The following is an 11,211-nucleotide window of genomic DNA, read 5'->3' as shown; positions in this document are numbered from 1 at the left end:
CCCATGTGTGTTTACTCATTTAATAAACGTAAATCTGCCCTTATTCCCTTATGGGGGACACAAGAGCCCTTATAGAGTCCTTTGCAGGTTCTCCGTCGGTTGGAGAAAAGAACAGAGGCCAACCAGAGAATATTGAGAAGCAAAGCAGCTCGTAAGCCTGATCTTTATTGAACTGTTGCAACAGGATGCTCCCCTCACACACAGGAAAGGAGGAGGACCCAGAACCAAGATGTGTCCTCCCTTACATAGACATTTTAAATTGCCCGTCCTGGAGTCCAAGACCACCCCCAGAAACATCATACCTACATCACAGAAGGGGTGTAGCCCAAGACCGTCCCCCAGACACATCATACCTACATCACAGAAAGGACGGTCAGAAATTTGAGTGTGTTGTTTATCTCCTGTCTGGCAGGTTACCTGTTAATGGTTACTTGATTGGATACCCTGGGGAGCCTGGCCAGTCTTTTGTAGTGACAAATACTTAGTTCCTGAGCCAGGTCACAGCGTCACACCCTATTCATACACAGACATACCCTTAATACAGGATTTATGAATGAAAAGACAATGGGGAGCCTCCCGCACCTCCTCCCTCCTTGCAGATAAAACATTTGATCAGTTTGGAAGTGAAAATGGTTTCAGGGCGGTCCTCCTGTGCTGCTCCAGACATGTGGTCCGCACATCTATGTATGCGCTTGGTTGGTACATTTATGAACATTTATTTTATATATATGTGTGTGTGTGTGTGTGTGTTGTTGTTGTTTAGTTGTTTAGTCGTGTCCGACTTTCGTGACCCCATGGACCAGAGCACGCCAGGCACTCCTGTCTTCCCCTGCCTCCCGCAGTTTGGTCAGACTCATGCTGGTAGCTTCAAGAACACTGTCCAACCATCTCGTCCTCTGTCGTCCCCTTCTCCTTGTGCCCTCCATCTTTCCCAACATCAGGGTCTTTTCCAGCAAGTCTTCTCTTCTCATGAGGTGGCCAAAATATTGGAGCCTCAGCTTCAGGATCTGTCCTTCCAGTGAGCACTCAGGGCTGATTTCCTTCAGAATGGAGAGGTTTGATCTTCTTGCAGTCCATGGGACTCTCAAGAGTCTCCTCCAGCACCAGAATTCAAAAGCATCAATTCTTTGGTGATCAGCCTTCTTTATGGTCCAGCTCTCACTTCCATACATCACTACTGGGAAAACCATAGCTTTTACTATACGGACCTTTGTTGGCAAGGTGATGTCTCTACTTTTTAAGATGCTGTCTAGGTTTGTCATTGCATATATATATATATATATATATATATATATATATATATATATGACCTTAAATTTTTTATTTCACTCAGAAGCAGGGATGTGTGTTTTGAGGATGTAGTTAACGCAAAAGTACCCACAGTGCCTTTCCCTCAACCATATGCTAACCACAATTCTGTTGCCCTTCGAAATTTCCACGTTTCTGAAACTTGCAGTTCCGTAGCCGAAATACGTGTACAGAAATGCATGTATTAGTCAAAGATAACAGATGAAAAATTGCATTAGTTTTGGGGGAAATTGCAATGGAGGTAACAACATAGCCACTGCGGCTAGCAGTCGTGGATAGCTCTGTCCTCCATGATTTTTTCTAATCCTCTTTCAAAGCCATCCGTGTTTGGTAGGCAACACTGCCTCCTTTGCCACGACGTCATCAGTAAATAAACTGAAAGATAAGAAGAGTCTTGCTGGATCAAGACAATGGCTCATCTTGCTCTTACAGTGGTCAAGCCCACAAAGGTTCCTGGGATAGCTGAGTTGGTAGAGCATGAGATCCTTAATCTTAGGGTCGTGGGTTTGAACCCCACCTTGCGCAAAAGATTCCTGCATCACCTGATGTTTCTTTGGATTAGATGGGCCTAGTGGCACCCGCCCTGTGGAACTCCCTCCCACCAGATGTCAGAGAGAAAAACAACTACCAGACTTTTAGAAGACATCTGAAGGCAGCCCTCTTTAGGGAAGCTTTTAATGTTTAACAGACTATTGTATTGTAATATTTTGTTGGAAGCCGCCCAGAGTGGCTGGGGAAACCCAGCCAGATGGGCGGGGTATAAATAAATTATTATTATTATTATTATTATTATTATTATTATTATTATTATTATCCCTTCCGACTCTACCTTTCTATGATTCTATTATTCTCAGCAGGACCTGAGCATAACAGCACTCTCCCTGCTTTAGATTCTTCAAATTGGTATTCAGTAAATTGGTGCTCTGAAAGTGGAACGTATTTGGTTATATCAGCTGGCAAAGGAATCCAACTGAGAATAAGGGCAACGGAGACCATTTTAAAGACATAATTCCACTTCTTCTGAAAACTCACTCATTAAGGGATATATTTTTCAGTGCTGCCAAAGAAAGATTCATAGCTTCCAGTCAGTCTCAGTATGACTCATAGCCGTGACCTGATATGTTAAAATAGTATTATTATTTTTTTTTTTAAAAAACAGCTGATTGGTGTTTTGCTGTGTCCCCATTGTTTCAACTATTTGCTCAGCTATTGTTCCCCTCTCTCTGCCTTCAGTGCCTGCGAAGAGAGAGTTTTGCTTCTCCTAACAATCAAAGCTGATGGAGATTATGAGTTTGGAGGGATCTGTAGGTAATTTTGCCAGCAGCAAGGGATTGCCAGGAAAATTTCCCTCTCTCTCAAGCAAACTTTGGAGTACCAGAACAATGAGGAAGGAACAAAGGGATGATTGGTAGATAATTGTTGTGGCCAGGATTAATGATATGCAAATGAAGCCAGCTATTCCTCCTCTGGTTATGATGTACCCAAGCTTCACACCTGTGGAAGAGCTACAAGGTGACATGGAATTTCACCAGCAGCAAGGCCAGTGTTATGTATGTGACCTGACCACAAAACTGTTACAGTGGTACCTCGGGTTAAGAACTTAATTCGTTCTGGATGTCCGTTCTTAACCTGAAACTGTTCTTAACCTGAGGTACCACTTTAGCTAATGGGGCCTCCCGCTGCCGCTGTGCCGCCGCTGCCTGATTTCTGTTCTCATCCTGAAGCAAAATTCTTAACCTGAGGTACTATTTCAGGGTTAGCAGAGTCTGTAATCTGAAGCGTCTGTAACCCGAGGTACCACTGTATATGGAGCTGTTATAGGGGAATCAAACAGGTGAATGTTAAAGTGAAAAACAGCTCCATATCAGGTAGAAGGAGGGCTCCAACACACAGAGTAAAGCTAGGTTGGATGAGAGATGATGGGATGGCAGAAGGTGATTGGGTGAGATTATGGATATTTTAGGGTTACCAGACGTCCCCGGTTTCCGGGGACAGTCCCGGGATTTGCAAATCTGTCCCCGGACAAATTCCGTCCCCGGAATGTCCCCAGATTTGCAAATCTGTCCCCGGGAAATGTGGCAGCAGCAGCCTCAGCAGCCCAGAGTTGGCTCTGGCTGGCTTCAGGAGTTGCTCGCTGCCATGGCACCTGCCATTTTTCCTTGCTGGAAGTCCCCATATGATGTGTCTTGTGCAATCTCCTGCCCCCTTACCCCTTTGTTTTGACAGATCGGGAGAGGCTCGGGAGCCGGGTGGGCAGCCGTTGCCCAGTTTAAAAAAAACCTGTGCATTTATGTTTCACAGGGTGCGAATGGACTTTGCACCTTTATACAATATGCATGTATGCTTGGGCTCAGGGTCATTTGCCTCACCATCCCCACTACTGACTCCCTGTTGCTACTCAGCTTTAAAAAAAAAAAAGTGTCCCCCGATTCATTGAAAAAAATCTGGTAACCATAGTATGTTTGCCTATATAATGTGTGTCGTAATGGAAATGCTCTTGTAGACTCTATCCTGTAATCATAGGACTGAAGACCTGGAAGGGACCCAAGGATCATCTAGTCCAACCCCCAGCAATGCAGAAATCTCAGTTAAAGCATTGATGACAGATGACCATCTAACCTCTGCTTAAAAACTTCTAAGGAAAGAGAGTCCACAACCTCCTGAGGCAGACAACAAGCAACTCTCCACTTGTGTGAGTTCGAGTTGTGCGTGATCGCGCCTACGTGCGCCATTTTCAGGGTGCGGCAGGAACAAAGGAATCTCTCAGCAGATTACAACCTGCTTTGAATAACTAAGCTGGCATTACTGTCAGGCCCATTATTATTGTGGCCTGTGTCATGTGTGCAAGAATGTGACTTTACTGCAAGGCTGGTAAGTACCAGTTAAAGAGGAAATCAATGGCTGACTCCATATAAGGTTCAAGGAGGGTTGTGACACACACAGTAAAAGGGGGTTGAGTAAGGGTTTTAAAGGACTGTGGTTGGATGAGAAATGATGAAGCACTGATTGCAGCAGCAAGCGGATGGGGAGAGGATGAACAGCTAAGATGATGTGTACCGTATTTTTCGCTCTATAAGATGCACCAGACCACAAGACGCACCTAGTTTTTTGGAGGAGGAAAACAAGAAAAAAAATATTCTGAATCTCAGAAGCCAGAACAGCAAGGGGGATCACTGCGCAGTGAAAGCAGCAATCCCTCTTGCTGTTCTGGCTTCTGGGACAGCTGCGCAGCCTGCATTCGCTCCATAAGACACACACACATTTCCCCTTACTTTTTAGGAGGGAAAAAGTGAGTCTTATAGAGCAAAAAATACGGTATTTGCCTATGTAGTATTGTGTCCTAATGGAAATGAACTTCACAGGAAACGGTGTTCTCTCTGCCACAATGAGGTCTCGAACCTTGTTCTTTGGATCTTATAAAGGGAACCTCTTTCCAGGCTTGCACCACTCTCGCACAAAGAAGAAACAAAGTCATTATGTATTTTAAGCTTAGCATACAGAGACAGGCTAGGCTAGATCACCTTTTGATAGTATTCAGTCACCCCAATTTTACCACCTCACCTGATGTTTCTGTGTACCTGGCCTGCCTTTGGAGCAGAGGGAACGACCTTATACAGAGTCAGACCAGAGGTAACTCAGTGATGTCTACACCGGGATTTCAGATGCGGGGACAATCCCAGCTATACCTGGAGAGACCAGGTCTTGAACCTGGAGCCTTCTGCATGCAAAGCAGATGTTCCTCAGCTGAGCTTCTACCTTTCTCATCAGGAGACAGGGATCCACAGGCTCTCAGATCCCTCCCTGTATCTTTGCAGCCCAGCAAAGGCCCTAAAGTGCTAGCGAAACCAGTTCTGCATAGTATCACATCCCCTTTCTTTTCTGGCGCTCATCACACCCAAAAGCAGACATCCCACTCAGGCTTGTAATTGATTTCAGTTTATAGGGCTGTTAAATGGAATGCTGCATCTGCAGAAAACCATCTCTTTCTGGCCCAGGGAGACAGAGAGAGAGAGAAAGAAGTCAAATGATTTGATCAATGAGAGAGCTTGAATAATGCATTTAGAAAAGCAAGGAAGTGTCAAATCATACCACCAAGTGGCCAGGGAGCCTGGTTACAGAACCACAGAATTGTCAAGTTGGAAGGGACCCCATGAGTCATCTAGTCCAACCCTCTGCAATGCAGAAATCACAGCTAAGAAATCCCTGCCAGAAATGCTATGAAGACAAGGAGTGGAATGCAAAGGCACACTAATATGATCACTCTCTCACTGCAAGGAATGGAGCTTTGTCCCTCTACTCACCCCACACTCTGTTCTGGGGGTGCTCTTGTCCCTCCCCCCACCCCAAGCTGATTGGCTCTCCTTAAAGAAGCTGGCCCGGTGCCTTCATTGATGCAGTGTCGAAGCAATGATTCTTCAACATCAACTGCGTTGGACTGGTCATGTTGTTCAGATGCCTGATTGTCGTCTTCCAAAGCAACTACTCTATTCCGAACTTAGCAATGGAAAGCGTAATGCTGGTGGTCAACAAAAGAGGTTTAAAGACTCTCTCAAGGCAAATCTTTAAAAAATGTAGTATAAACACCAACAATTGGGAAACACTTGCCTGCGAGCGCTCCAGTTGGAGAACAGCCTTTACCACAGGTGTCATGAGCTCTGAAGACACTTGAACTCAGGACGCAAGGGAGAAACGTGCTAAGAGGAAGGCACACTTGGCATATCCACACCGTGATCAACTCCTGCCCGGAAACCTATGTCCCCACTGTGGAAGGACGTGTGTGTCCCGAATTGGCCTCCACAGTCACTTACGGACTCACTATTAGAACCATGTTTATGGAAGACAATCTTACTCGGCTACGAATGATCATCAGAGAGAGGAGATCTTAGGTGCCAGATGAAAACTTTTCTCTTCAACCAGGCAGTGGGCTGACTGGCATTCTATGTTTAACTGCAAAAAAAGAAACACAGAACCTGATGATTTATTTACGGCATTCATTTCCATTGCATCTTTCCATTTTGGCACAGAGATGGGGAACCCACAGTCCTGCAGTTGTTCTCAGACTGCAACACCCATCAACTCAACATCAGCCATGCTGGCGGGGGCTGAGGGGAGTTGGAGGCCAGCAATGTCTGTATGTCCAGCTGGGTTCCCTGCCCCTGTTTTAGGATTTCAGGGCAGCACAGAGCCAGGGACATCAAAAACACAAAACCAAAAACAGGAGCAGAAATATCAGTTAAAAAAACCTCCAACTCAAAGCCTTTTAGAATTCCTGGATAAGTTAGCATGACCTCAGTCCCTGCTCCTGCCAATCTAGCAGTTTGAAAGCACTTCAAAGTGCAAGTAGATAAATAGGTACCGCTCCGGCGGGAAGGTAAACGGCGTTTCCGTACGCTGCTCTGGATCGCCAGAAGCGGCTCAGTCATGCTGGCCACATGACCCGGAAGCTGTACGCAGGCTTCCTCGGCCAGCAAAGCGAGATGAGCACCGCAACCCCAGAGTCGGCCACGACTAGACCTAATGGTCAGGGGTCCTTTTACCTTTACCTTGGCACCAGGCAGGTCTCTTTAGGGAGGGTGCTTCACAACCGCTGCCGCAAAAGCTCCTCTCTGCATTGTTAAGTACTCTGTGGAAGCTCATTTACTAGGAGAAATTGCTCGCTGCCCTGCCAAGGAGAACTGCAAGTAAAAAAATGTAAAGTTTTCACAAAAATCTCATGGCCAGAACTAGCGGCCAGAACACTTTATTTTATTATGGATTGCAATTTTATTGCATTTTGGGGATTGGGGTGGTATACTGCCTCATTACCATTTATGAAAGGTAGTATGGAAATATTTTAATCAACAAAATCACGCTTGATAATTTTGGAGCCTTAAAAAAATTTGGGAGGAACAGATGATGAAATGCTAGTACAGTCGTACCTTGGTTTTCGAACAGCTTAGTTCACAAACAACTTGGAGCTTGAACATTGCAAACCCGGAAGTAGGTGTTCCAGTTTGCGAACTTTGCCTCAGAAGCCAAACGTTTCAGAAGTCGCACGGACTTCGGAACGCATTCTATTTGAAAACCAAGGTACAACTGTATTTTGAATTCTTGATGGGCAGGCAAATGGTTGAATTCTGCCATTTATACATTCTAAGAAATGACAAACCAACCCTGGAGTGGAACTGGCAAGTTTTACTGATGGACTGAAAAACATTTCACTCTTACTTTGATTCCAGGTGAAAAATCGCCAGTTTACAAAATTCGAAATGACAACTAGTCCTATTTAAAAAAAGATGAAAAAGAAAATGCGATTGATATTTTGTTTCCTTACAGTTATTGGGAGCTTGATTTATAGATGAAAACTAATAGCACCAATGAACAGAGGCATGTTGGTCATTAAAACTGAGCAAGATGCCAGCATTTAAATATAATTGGCTCTGGTGTCATAAGCAGCAGACACATTTTATCCATTACCCAATCCTCTCTGGATATTGTTAAGGGCCCAGACATCATAATTAATGTATATTACAAGCTTCCTAAGAAATAAAATCCAAATGATTTCTTACTGAATTATTTTGTTCCCATTTAGGAGGTACGACAAGCAAGGATTTCTGTCTAGCTTCCGTAGTTCAGATCATTTCAATTAAAACCGAAAACAAAAAAATCCATAAACAGAATGCTTTCCTTTCCCATAGCAACGTGAGCACACAGTCTGAGGAGCCAAATTTCCGCAGTCAAGAAAAACCCAGATGTGAAGCTACCATTTCCATCAGCTGCAGTCAACATGGCCAACCATCAAGGGTGATGGGTGTTGTAGCATCATAGGAACCTGGCTTCTACTGAGCTGAACCTGGGATCTTCTGCATGGAAAGTGGATGTTGTGCCACAGAGCTACAGCCCTTTCCCATAGTTATAATAATAATAATATAATAATAATTTATTATTTATACCCCGCCCATCTGGCTGAGTTTCCCCAGCCACTCTGGGCAGCTTCCAATCGAGTGTTAAAAACAATACAGCATTAAATATTAAAAACTTCCCTAAACAGGGCTGCCTTCAGATGTCTTTTAAAGAGAAGATAGCTGCTTATTTCCTTCACATCTGAAGGGAGGGCGTTCCACAGGGTGGGCGCCACTACCGAGAAGGCCCTCTGTCTGGTTCCCTGTAACCCCACTTCTCGCAATGAGGGAACTGCCAGAAGGCCCTCAGTGCTGGATCTCAGTGTCCGGGCTGAACAATGGGGGTGGAGACGCTCCTTCAGGTATACAGGACCGAGGCTGTAAAGGGCTTTAAAGGTCAGCACCAACACTTTGAATTGTGCTCGGAAATATACTGGGAGCCAGTGCAGATCTCTCAGGACCGGTGTTATGTGGTCCTGGCGGTCACTCCCAGTTACCAGTCTAGCTGCCGCATTCTGGATTAATTACAATTTCAGAGTCACCTTCAAAGGTAGCCCCACGTAGAGCGCATTGCAGTAGTCCAAGTGGGAGATAACTAGAGCATGCACCACTCTGGTGAGACAGTCCGCGGGCAGGGAGGGTCTCAGCCTGCGTACCAGGTGGAGCTGGTAGACAGCCGCCCTGGACACAGAATTAACCTGCACCTCCATGGACAGCTGTGAGTCCAAAATGACTCCCAGGCTGTGCACCTGGTCTTTCAGGGGGACAGTTGCCCCATTCAGGACCAGGGAGTCCCCCACACCCGCCCATCCCCTGTCCCCCCAAAACAGTACTTCTGTCTTGTCAGGATTCAACCTCAATCTGTTAGCCGCCATCCATCCTCCAACTGCCTCCAGGTACTCACACAGGACCTTCACCGCCTTCACTGGTTCACTAGTTGCAGTCTGAAACGTCTTAGGTATACCACTTAGGGGTTTTTGACAGCAACAGCGGCCATACCCCAAGAACAGCTTCAACTGGCTGGAAAAACCATGTGAAGGTCACTGATGGGTCTCAAACCCTCAATGAGTTTTGGACTGCATGAAAAGACAGGTTCTGGCCGATTAAGCAGATAAGACCAAGGCTGGATCTACACAGATCAAAAAAGGCTTTCAGGAAAACATTCTGTAAGCCTCATATTGGGAAATCACATTGGCGAAAGAAGGGACTCCACAGCACCATCTGGTGTCACAGTGTTATAAGGCAAATAAAGCGCTTTTTCTTTACTAATGTAGCTGAGCCCCAAAAGTGGGTCTAGCAGTCAAGAAGGTGGTTCCTGCACATTCTGTAGAGGGAAGTGAGGGGCGGATGGGCCTCATCCACCTGGGAAGGTAGCCAAACAAGGAGAAGGAAAACTCTGGTCCTAAACCTCCGCTGCTTTGCAGAGTAAACCCTACACAAATCTGGAGTGGAGTGCCTAAGTCGGTTGGGTGGAGCCTTGTATGCCTCCTTCTGGCAACTCCTGCAGCTAAGCTGATGCCAGACATATTGCTCTGTTTCCTTTGGACCACACCTCGGTCCAGTATACCTGAAGGAGTGTCTCCACCCCCATCATTCTGCCCGGACGCTGAGGTCCAGCACCGAGGGCCTTCTGGCGGTTCCCTCACTGTGAGAAGCAAAGCTACAGGGAACCAGGCAGAGGGCCTTCTCGGTAGTGGCGCCCGCCCTGTGGAACGCCCTTCCAGCAGATGTCAAAGCAATAAACAACTACCTGACATTCAGAAGACATCTTAAGGCAGCCCTGTTCAGGGAAGTTTTTAATCTGTGATATTTTACTGTATTTTTGGTTTTTATGGAAGCCGCCCAGAGTGGCTGGGGAGGCCCAGCCAGATGGGCGGGGTATAAATAATAAATTATTATTATTATTATTATTATTATTATTATCAGTGAGATCAGGAGGGGGTCTTGTCGTCTGGCCAGCCCAGCAGCTCCATACACACAGCCCAGGCTTGAGCCTCAGAGAGGTCACTTCAGTTCTGCTAACACAGCAGTTTGACCTCACCCCCAGAGGCATACTCCATTGTCTGTAGAGACAGATGGATGCTATCAGGTGACAAATTCTCCCGAATAAAATAAATAAAAGTAAAGTCTGATTTAGACGAAGGTGGGGTGATTTGCATGGGGCCATGATTTAGGGGGCCATCCTAGCTCCTACCCCCTGCCAGTGGAGCCTTGCAGAGCAGTGCAGCCATTGCTGGGGGACAGGAGGATCAGGTCTGGATTCGGCCTGAAACAACCACACAATGACTGAGAGACGAGCTCGGGTTCAAGCAGATCTCAGGCCAGCTCAGCCTCACTCCCTCTCTGCCCTCAGAACACCGCATTTTGGGTCTTGTGTAAGGGGAGGTTTGGATTGCTTATATTTTCTTTATTTATTGCCTTATCAGCTCACCTGTCCTCCAAGGGGCTTTGAGATGGCATGCGGAGCTCTCCCTTCTCTTTTATCCCCACACTAACCCTGTGAGGTAGGTCAGGCTGAGAGCAAGTGGCTGGCCCAAGCTCACCCCATGAGCTTCATAGCTAAGCAGGAATCCAACTCTAACCATTGCACCACACTGCCTTAGCCTTGGTTCAGTGTGCGCTTTGCAAAATCAACACCCAGCTTCCCTAGTTATAGGATTTCAGGCAGTAGGATGGTCTCAGCTGGGCTGCCATTGACAGCGGTGGATCCCAAACTACCCCCAAACTACGCATCGGATCATTTAGTGGGAGTGAGTATTGGAAGTTCTCATTGAATTCCTTGCGACTCTTGCTCTGCTGGTCTAGACATGTTTTTTTCTAGCCTGCATCTGCAGATTTATTTATTTTTTTTCCTCAAAGGAGAAGGGAAAAAAAGTAAAGGCAAAATTGCAGGCAAGACATGTGCAAATGGCCAGATTGATTTACTGCCCTGCAAAGGGGGCAGAAGCAAGAATCAATTGAGGTTGAGCGCTGCTGTCAAGTCCTGCCTTGCTACCAGCTGGGTCTCTGTAATAAATTGTTT

This window comes from Podarcis filfolensis, assembly GCF_964270895.1.
Source record: "Podarcis filfolensis genome assembly, chromosome: 6".
In the NCBI taxonomy this organism is placed as follows: domain Eukaryota; kingdom Metazoa; phylum Chordata; class Lepidosauria; order Squamata; family Lacertidae; genus Podarcis; species Podarcis filfolensis.
Note: the sequence above shows the minus strand (reverse complement) of the source record.